The following is an 11,640-nucleotide window of genomic DNA, read 5'->3' on the forward strand; positions in this document are numbered from 1 at the left end:
CACCGACCATCTAAACGAGCACGTGGACACGATCGAAGGATCCTCGATCACGCTCGACGATTCGGATCGAGACCGACGTTCGTATCGGTTTTGCATTGTTCCAACACCTGTTCCGCGTTCTATGAATAATTCCATTTCCCGAGGCGGAGATCGGAGAAGAACCGTTCTTTTTCCTCCTCCCCCCCCCCCCTTTTTTTTTTCCTTCTGTCTATGTTTTTAATCATTGTCGCGAATATGGACGGATTTTAAAACGGATTTTGGAATGGTTTCTTGATTGAAAAGGATTCATCATCCTAGCTCCCTGGTATTTTTAAATACCGGAAGTTTCGGGATCGGCCTTCGATTTTATCTAAGGATCCACACGTTCAATCGTTAAGGATGTAAAAATTGCATAGATCTCGTTGATAACGCGCACGTGTGTGTGTGTGTGTGTACGTACGTGTGTGTACAAACGATCATACATACTCGATTCGCATCGACGTTTGTTCTAAATGATCTTACTTTCATGCATCAAGGCCGATCTATAAGAGCACGGAAACGGAGTGGCACTTGCTCTGCGTCAGGGTAACGTAAGACGTAATCCACGCAGGTTCCTGAATTACCAGTCCCATAAACCGGTCTGCGATTCGTGTAGCTTATTGCTACGTTTCTTTCTTCTTTTTTCTTCTTCTTCTTCTTCTTCTTCTTTCGCTCGAACCAATTTCGCGGGGAAAATCTAGGCGAGCAGGTGATATATTTGACGCGTGGTAGATGAATAGATTTGTTAAATATAAGTGTGCATATATATATATATATATATATATTAAAATTTAGAGAGGTGGTCGAGGGAATGAGAAAGGCAAGAATCGAGCGCCTTTTGCGAAATGCAAAGCGCACGTTTTGTATGATTAGACTAGACTTGTTTTATACTTAATTGAAAAAAATATTATGATTAATTACTGGAAATGGATAATCAATAATGTAGTAATAAACATACAAAGTAAGAAAATTTCTTGAAATAAAAATAAGTAAGTATATAAAGTATAAATAATTAGAGAGAGGTTTTCTGGGATAGTAAAAATTTTCTCAGATAAAAATGTTTAAAAACGTCATTCTGTCACATGTTGGAATGGTGCCATCTATATGATTATTAATATAAGGCAATAAGTATGTAGTATGATACACGAACGAGGTGTTGACAAGCTATTAATAATAATATATACAGTTATAACGTTTAAAATATCTTTTCGAATATAACACAATATGATGAAGGAGTTAACGAGTGTTTTACTTAAAACAAATGACTTATTCGTCTGGAAATAAATTCTGATCCTCGACGTGTCGTGTCGTTACATGATTTATCAAACTGAAATTCATTCATAATCGAGAATGATATAATTTCAAAAATCTAAAATTTTTATAATTCCTTTAATTGAATCTCTCGTTTAGACATTATTAATTGTAATTTTTCTCTCGTTTTGTGACATTACGAATAAGATCGTGAACAAATATTTCTAAGTGCACGAAAGTTTTCTGTTAAAAGGTTAAATTGATGTTCAATGAAAACACTTCTCTTCGTTAGAAAAGTGAAAGATAATTACTTCTTAATGAATTCGTCCTTCGAGAGGTTAAAAACGTTTATATAACATTTTCCATTGCATGAAATTGAAAGATGCCTAATTTACATTTCAACAATTTCTATTATAATGTTATTTTCAATTCGTGTAAAGAAATTCTATAACCTCGTTTCATTCTAATTACACGTGTATCCTTATCTTAGAGAAACTTAGAAATAATTATGATCATGAAATCATAATGCAATAGTATCTTTGGAATGATATATTACATAATAAAACACGAAATAAAAATTTCTTTACAAATGTCAAACTGTGTGTATTCACAATTCACTTCCGGCCGATACGATATACTCGATAAAACGGAAATCGGCCAACAATGTTATCATAAAAAGTGCAAGCGTGTCGATATATTAAACATTTTTATGTGTTATTATCTTTTTAAAAAAATAAATAATGCAAAAATTTCCACGTGCCTCTTTATTATCATGGAAATATACAAACTCAATAATTCTGATTATGCTTCTCATTAACTTCTCCAACCGTTTCCAACAATTTCCAATTAGTCTTGGATACTCTTGGCGACCACAATTTAAATGAATAACACGTGGAAAGGTATTTCGAGATTGTAATTTTCGCACCGCGAGTATATCAATCCGCTTCGTTCAACTGTTGCAACGATCCTGTTTCTCGTTACAGCGAAACGATAAGGGCTTGCTCTAAATGCCACTTTTAACCCTTTCACTATCATCGATATCTATCAATCACGATCAAACAGATTAATCGATATTCTTTCTCATAACGGATCGTTTAACATTCTGGTTAGTCGTTATATTTTTTATGATAAATTTATTTCTTTCAGGAGAATAAATTTTCTTTGTAAATGGAATTTTTTAGATTCTTTTTTTTTTTTTTTTGAAGAGGAGAGGAATAAAATTACGATCAATTTTTAAATTGATATAATATCGCTGTCAATCGAGATTTTTTATCATAGATCTTTACCTATGATCCCGATTGAAGATCATTAAACGAATAAGTTTTCCTTTTACATCTATGTATTCTTCCTCTTACACGAATTCTCCTAGATTTTGTTTTTCTTTATTTAATAAAATTGCGATTAATCGATTTCCTCCTTCTAGATCTTTAGTAGATCAATCTTAGGATCTTTAGATTAATCATTAAAAAATATTTTTTAATCAAACATCTTCCTGTTAAATATGAATAGTCTATAAAATCTTTTAAACGAATTCATCGAACATTTTTTTCTTCTTCTTCTTTTAATCGAACAAAATCAATATTTTCCTAGTGAACAAACAAAATAAAGAAAAAGATAAACTGACAATCTGATAATAGTTTGACATTCTCCGAGGAAACATTGTTGAACGAATGAAGTTAGTGCGGTTTCATGTTTCACGGGAACGCAATTCTTCCCCGTGATATATCGTCATCTCTCTTTTTTTTCTCTCCCTCATGACTCATTATTACGCTCAGGATTACCGCTGATTGATGTATTTACGAAATACGGGAGACACTGATTGCTTCCAAGGAAAGTGTACAAAAGTTTCCTTTTTCTTTTTTCTTTTTCTTTTTCTTTTTCTTATTTTTTTTCTTCTTCTTCTCGCGCGAGAGACCTTGATTAACCGTGCACTAGGCGTGCAACTTCTAGACGTGTTTTGTCCAAGCTTTTTTCGATGAAAATATAGTTCGAATATGTACGCTCGCTCGTTGTTTGAACGCCGGTGTTGCGATACGAGACCCACACGGCATACCTCGAAATGTTAATTGCCGTTTGAGATCGCGGAAACGCGTTTAAGGTCGTCTTACGTGTACACGGTACATATGTAGATAGCGGCAGGAACGGGAGGGAAATCGTTCGATGAATTGTTACATTATTGATTTTTTTTTTTTTTTGTGTGAAAAATTGGAATGTGAAAAATAGTAGGCGGTCGATAATTTGGATCAAAGATTTAAAGATATATTTTTTTTAACGATGAGTTTAACGTGATTTTGAACGAATATTCTGAAGAATATGCGATTAATACATTTTTGGGAAATTTCGATCAGCGTTATTTTTTAACTTTTTTTTTAGTAACTTTTTAGTAACTTTCGAAAGTGCGAGTGAAATGTAATAAAAAAATTGATCAATTGGCAAAATTATTTACAAGAATATTGTACTCTTACAGTATGATCGAACAAATAAAAATAATTGAATCGAATTAATGAGATTTTTCGATCGAAGCATGCGATCTCTTTTATATTTGGAGTATTTCTGATATATGGAAAAATAAAATTCTTTTCCAATTCTAATCGATCTTAATTCTATAACTGTATGTCGTAATCGTTTTTTTAACTTTCTCTTTAACGAAATTTCATTATACGAAGAAAAGCCATTATCGTATGTTATAGAGATATTATCTAATTTAAGATCAAGATTTAATCGAGAGTGTAGGTTAATTGATATTTGAGAGTTTCCAAATTCTTCAAATTCTAACCTCATATTTCCATGTCGTTTAAAATTTAGAAATTTGTTTTCTTTTCTTTTCTTTTTTTTTTTTTTGCTCGAATAAAAAATCTAATCCGTCGAAATCATCCAAAGTTTAAATTTCCATAAGTTTCTTTCTTTATTGTTTTTTATTATTTTAATAAAATTGAATCAATGAATTAAATTAAATTTGAATTTCGTAATATCTCTATTGATTTGAACAATATTATGGTACTAACAATATTATGGTATCAAATAGCAGTAATCTGGTCTAAACGTAATAAGAATATATCTACATATATTTATGCAAATCGATCGCATTTTACTAATGTTTCTATTATAGCATAATAACCTTCTCCGTCTTCAAGCGAGAAAAGTTCACGAATTGATAAGATTTTTAATACAATTTATCTATTATATTTATTTATTACCTTTCCATTTCAACATCGTTTTTGCATTATTTTTTCTGTCACGAATACGATCATCGATTTGTCTTACAGGATATAGAGATCGCATTCATATAACGTTTCTTGTGCAAACAAGAAACTTATACAATAGATGAATAATTAATTCTCTAATGCAGATCGATCGTCTATGAGCGAGCCTTGATCGCGGCGGAACTGTAAACGGAACATAGGGGCTCGATTATGATAATTATACCGATAATAAAGTCGTCCATTTGTCATTTTACTTTTAATTTTTACAATTGGTTACGTAACTCAAAGTATCGTTTGCATTTATCGCGTGGTATGATTTATATTGGTAATCAATGATCAAGAATTGCAATTCAATTATTTGTTAAAAAATATCAGGAACGAATAATAATTTTTTACTTCTTATGATTAATAAATTTAAAGAGGTATTATCGAGAATTAGAAAAACTTATTAAAATTTATACAGGTTTTCGATTTTATAGATCTCTTGATTATCTCATATTTAATATTTAACATTATTGAATTTTTATCATTTATAACATAACATATTATAAAATAAAATAATAAATATACAAAGTGATGTTAAAAATTCATATTTCAAATTTCATATTTGCTTTTTCGTATTAATATACAATTTATACAATTCGATATAGCTGACTTTTGAAACTAACACTATATCAATTTAAAAATATATATTCACATATCTAAAGCCTGTCAATTTCATCAATAATAAACGTAAAATCTCTGTTAAGAATGTAAAACAACGAAAAATTAAATTTACAGACGAGTGAGAAGATAAGTTGTCCACATCAAACCTAACCTCGAATGGCGCTGCAATCGCGCTTCCGTTTCACGTGTAATTATACCACATTTCTTTCACCCCATTCCAGGACAAATCGAAAAATCAAGTTTTCTTCGTAAACCTTCCAATTGAATAAACAAATACGTAATCTCTACCGAGGAAACGTTTAAACCACTATATAGCTATGATGCTAATCGACGACAAATACCTTCGATCAGGTGATTCGGAAAATAGCCGATGATCATTACGACGAATGACGGCGCGTAACTTTGACGTTCTCGGGTAATCACGTTCGCAACAAGTCGTAATCAACGTGATGCGCAATTTAAATCGTACGCGCGAAAAGTGTGCTGATCGTGTTAAGCAACAATACATTCGCTATTTTGTTCCAAAGGAATATCTCGTAATAAAGTTAACACATTTAAATTAATCATAATTCTGAAACCTTTTTTAATTCTGAAAATGTTTAAAAAATGTTTCAGGGCCATCGATATTTTTTTAAATAATGAATTTCAATCGAAGCATATTCCCTCCATATAGAAGAATATTAAATTAATATATTCAATCGTATAATAATCTTCCTCGTCTAATTTCGACATCAAATATATAGTTCTAAAAGAAACCGTATCAATTAGCTACAATCTTGCAAATCCATCTTGCAGATCAAACGTATTCCATTAAAACGATATTTAATTTTTCCACGACTCTTTATCCTATTTCATATCGCTTGGTAAATTATAAAACGTTTTGTACGTTCGAAAGAAACGCGAAATAACGCGAACAATCCCCCCACGTGCACCAGACCGAACCGATCTCAGCCCGTTTCGAGATAAGCGAACGACGTGTTTCATACTCCGGATCGGCCATTTTCAAATCGAACGAGACCATTACCTGTACCTGTTAGGCCATATTTAACGTCACCTAGTCCTTGCCGTATTAATATTCATCGTCGAGGGTGTGTAAAACCGAGATTCATAAATGGGTTTATATACATGTGGAAGCATAAACCGCTGCATAATGTCGCTCGATGGCCAATAGATTAATATCGTGCGTCATCCAGTTTCATAAATCGGCGATATAATCGGTCAGAGTTGTATCGATTAATCGAAATCAGGCCGGCAATAAGTAGTAAGCATCTCGCACCTCGTAATTATTTCTGATCCGTGCCGTTTCGCGCGAAGGGATTAAATAAACGTTTCGATAAACGCGCGCGGTTTGCAAGTCGTCTTACGTATCGAAAAAACTCTCGATCGATCCGTGACATATTATAACCATCGACGCAACGTGATCGATCGATTGACGACCGTGCACGGTGAAAAGAGAGAGGAGGCGTGCGTTTCATGTGCGATTGCACAAAGAAACGGCGCGTGTGGTGTCGACGCGGATCGAATCGAAGCGGAACCGCATAAAAATCGCAACGAGTCTCGTGAAACAGAAATATTACCAACGATACCACATTCCTAGTGGAATTCTACTAGATTTCAGTCGCAAGGTCGAGAATTCGTGACATCGCGCGCGTGCTCTCGCGATCACGTAGGTTTCGTTTCTGCATGGAATTACTGAGAAAAAAGAGAGAGAGAGAGAGAGAGAGAGAGAGTAAAAGGAAAAGTAAAAATTCGATTTCAGGGATATATAAAAATTACACACGATCTATCTGTTTAGACTGTTGTGGTCGAAGTAAAGAGAGAGAGAAAGAGAGAGAAAAGTAAAGTGAGTAAAAAAAAGAAAAGGCAAAAGTATGAGCGCGAAACGATCGAGGGTATCACACGTGGACCTTTCCACGAAAGAAACGAAACTTTTTTCAACGAATGAGGTCTGGGTGAGTTCAATGCCTCTACCTCTCTCTTTTCATCCGTGGAACAGACGGATTGTGCCGTTCGACCACCGTGTAACACATGCACCGATTGCTGGACGATTACTCACGTCCGGGCGGGGCGGATCAATGCAGAACAGAAAGCAATTCGACCTCGGCCGGAACCAAACTCAAGGACCAATTATCTAGCGACTGGTAGATCGTTTTGCGATCCCCGGGTTCGATGCCGGTGGGTGTCTAAAGAGGAATTTGTTTCACTACTGGAAAATTCGTTCTCTTCTAATTTCTTTTTTGGATTTGTTTATTTTTTTTTTTTTTTCGTTTTGCAATTCGCGATCGATTCGTAATCTTGAGAGTACCTTGAACGCGTTCGAGATGCAAGGAGGTAAGTAGGATGTTTAAGGAAGTGAAGGAGGTTCGAAAGAAGTGAATTTGAACGATTCCTCGTGATCTTTTACATTTTGGTTGTAAGAATGATATGTTTGGAGAAAGATCTTTTCTACTTTGTCTGAAAAAAAATTAAATTTCAAACTTGAATGAATATTGCGTACCTTATTATTTTTACAAAAAAATGTATCTAAACACAAACAATCGAAGAATGAGAAAAAAATGATCAGAATTCATTCAACAAGTGAAATTAAATTTAGTTATTTTCTAAGACAAAAATTATGAACTTGTTATATTTCTTCTCTAAGATTATCATTTGTTTCGAACAGAAAACAAATTTTATAGTAAAAGTAAATAGATTTAGAGATGCTTCAAAGTTAAAATCCATAATTTATTTATTATATATTTTTGTTCAATCATATTTTCTATTCTTCTCTAGAATATTTTATCAATTACAAGGACAATTAATAGATCACGTTTCAAAGTCACTTCGCTTTACACGTTAATTTCTCTGAATTTTCAAACGCTATCGATGGGACAATACGTTTACAAAATTGCACATTTTCACCGAGAAAATAGAATTTAAGAAAACTGTATTCGTGTAGCACGGTGATTTTGCGGAAGGTCGTTGTATTGGATTCTTTGTAATTCTTGCGTGAAGAAAAATGTTGGCGCGAGTCAACAACCGGGTATAAATGTCGTAAGTAAATCTCACAGCTCTACGCGTGAACGATATTTGCATTGCCTTTTTCATCGTGCTATATTTAGATACCTGTGATCTCGTGAATCTCCGTTGATTCATTCCGATTGATTTTTCACGACGACACGTCTGTCCAGATAATATGGAAACGTGTTATGGGCGTTTTACAAGTGTCAGACAATGTTCTGCAATTGTTAACACACTTTTCGAACTCTTACGTTTTAGAATCAGCAAACGTTAAAAAAGAAGTTCGAATAAACTTTTTAAGATTTCGTAAATATTGACATTATGACGAGAAATTATGTTAGAAATAAAATTATCACAAGATATGGGTTATGTAAGATTCGCAAATTATTTAGAATATTTTCAATATTTTTAAATAAATAATTAGAAAAATTTTAAATCTAAGATATAGGATAAAAATTAATAAAAAATTGCAAATATTTATGGAGAATTTAAAAATTCAAAAATATGCATAAAACAAACATAATATGCAAAAATAAGGTATTAAAATTAAATTATATTCATTATTCAATATTTCTGTATTCAAGTTCCATTTCTTTTATATTTTTAAAATCATTAATTTGCATAAATATTCAAAGGCTAGATATTAAGTGATTCAGATATCTTTAACCCTCAAGAACATTTTTATTAACACAAAAAAGAAAAAGAAAAAAAATAATCATACCGGTAGTTAAATATCCACTTTGAATGATCGATCACAAAATAAATACACGTATATATATGACATATAATAAAACGTACCGTAAAAATTGCTTCATTAAAAGAAAAAAAAAAAAAAAAAAATCCCGCCAATTTAATTATCAATCGTCTTCTTTACAAACATAAACACAATCTTCCACAATCCTTTCTCCCCAATTCTTCCTTCCTCCCCCCTCCCCTCCTCCTTTTATTATTATTTTTTTCACTCGTTTAGAAACATCTTCACGGTCGATACTGCGTGTACAATCGGAGTCGAACTCGGTTCCAGAACGCGGGAAATTACTCTGAGATTGACGGGCTAACAATGAGCGTGCCAGTGGCACGAAGGCCACTCTGTCAGGTCAGAGAGGTTTTTAATAATTACGAGGGCTCGCCATCGTCGGCGATCCACCACCGACACCGGATATTCGAAAATGGCCGGATCTCTGAACAAGATATACGCGTTCCTACGATGCGCGTCATATAGAATGGAGGAGGCGCCTACCTCTAAGCCTATATCTCGAAGGCAGTTTCAATTAAAAAAAAAAGTATATTTATTAATGTGTTCAGATTACCCGGTTTTTCGATAAACCTGTCATTACGTCAATACGATCTTTATTGGCCTATTATTAGAAAATATTAATTTATGTTAATCAGATCTCTTCGTAAGAGAGATGTATTCACAATCTGACCTGCATTCGAAGTATGTTTTAAAACTGGAATAATGTACAAGGATGTTCGTTTAAGGATTATTATTGTTGTTGTGTGCATTCCAAATAATATTAATAATACAGTTCTACGATCATTGGGGTCGTCGTTTGAACGTAAACGGTTGGATCATTGCTCGCGTGAGCAAATAATATTATCTGTTGATTTATCTGCGTTGATTAATCGTGGAAAAAGTAACCATGAAAAATATTAATCGAGCCTTTTGATTGAAATGTTTGGGCAATAACGAATATTTTTACGTGTCTTTCTTCGATATCATTTTATTAATTAAATTATGAAAAGAGACGATAAAAAAAAATATGTATGTATATAAGGAGAATTTTTGGATAAATTATCGTGTGCGTTATGCTTGTTTTAATACAATATGCAAGTGTCATTTTATATAATTAAGAAAATTTTTAAATAAAATTTTTATTTAAGAAATGTCAGATATCGGTTATTTTAGTTTTTCCATCGATGAACAGTATGTTAAATATATAGTGAATCGTTACTTGACGTACTTCTTAAATATTTGATCGGATGGGAGATTTAATCTAAAAATATATATCAATTATCATTTATTGATTGTTAAATATCATTGAAATATGTTACGTCGTAAAGCGAAATTTCAATAGGTTTTTACTGTGAGAAATAAACAATGAGTTTGCATTGTCTTATTTCACAATCGGCAGAATAACAGAAGAGAAAACATGATTTATTGTTCATACGTATTATTTTCAAGGAAACTATTAACACAATGAAATGAAAATATGATAACATAAATTTTCTTATAATGCATGCAATAATTAAATGTAGAAATTAATTTATTTAAAAATGATATAACTTTGAAATATTTGTTATTATCCCTTTCTGATTTTCATTCTATCCCTTGTGACAAGGATTTGTTAAATTTTCCTTAAATACATAAATATCTATATTTTAATTATTACAATAAATTATTACATATTGAGATCTTAATCCTATTATATTTATCTTAAATAAAGATGTTATAAGAAAAAGGAAATCACGAGATTGTATCTAGAAAAATTTTAATGATACATAAAGAAGACATAGAGTAATTTGATTAATATTTTTAAAAAGTTCTTTAAAAATTATATTCTATCATTCTATTCAATTTCGACGATATAAAAAATAATAAAAATAATAAAAATAATAAAAATAAATGAATTAAAAAAAAAAAAGCAAACAAAAAATCTATTCGTATAAAACGATCATTCCTTGACATTTCTTCTTTTGACGAGTATATATCTATGTCAAATTTGCTTCCATTTGTCCTTGATTTTACATTTGCCTGACTCGTCATTTCTTATAAAAACCTCGCTGAAGGAAGTTGTTCCATTCTTTCCAAATGTCATCGAGTCACAAAATTTCAAAAATCAATTTTTAGGTTAAGACAAGCGTTTTAAATTCACTTCACTCTCGTGGATCCTCGTCAAAACCGTTACCTTGAAACAAGCTTTAATCGAGCATATGAGCAAATTCCAGCATGAAACAAGATGAAACAAAGAATCGATTCGAATTGGACCGAAAAAAAAATAGAGGCCATGCGACTTTTTATGTAAAATGATCACACATCGATACACAGTAATTTTTTTTATGTTTATATTTTTTCATTCGTTCAATTTGTCACAGTGCTAGATCGTCCGTTTTTTTTTTTTTTGTTATGCGTTCAATCCGATCAGTGGTTGTAACAAGCGATTCAGCGAGTTCAAGGAACGCTCATCCTAGTTCTAACCTCTCATTGTCTTGTGTGCGTTAATCAACGTTAGCATCGAAGCGTGATTATTTTCTCGATTGTTTAGATCGATAGTGATCTAACGGGCGTGATTTCCATATTTCGAGTTCGGTGATCGAGCATTCGAAGGAAAGAGAAAGAAAAATAGAAATTGAACCAAGTGTATTTCATCGAAATTTTACTTAAGGTCTGTACATAATGAATCGATTAAATGAAAATAAAGGTCAAGCAGATGAAACGATAATACAACTTTCGTATTTCGACAAGAATTAATATTATATTTCGAAAGGAAAAAAATAATAA

The sequence above is a fragment of the Apis laboriosa genome, unplaced genomic scaffold, assembly GCF_014066325.1.
Source record: "Apis laboriosa isolate Shangri-la unplaced genomic scaffold, ASM1406632v1 scaffold47_cov149, whole genome shotgun sequence".
Lineage (NCBI taxonomy): Eukaryota > Metazoa > Arthropoda > Insecta > Hymenoptera > Apidae > Apis > Apis laboriosa.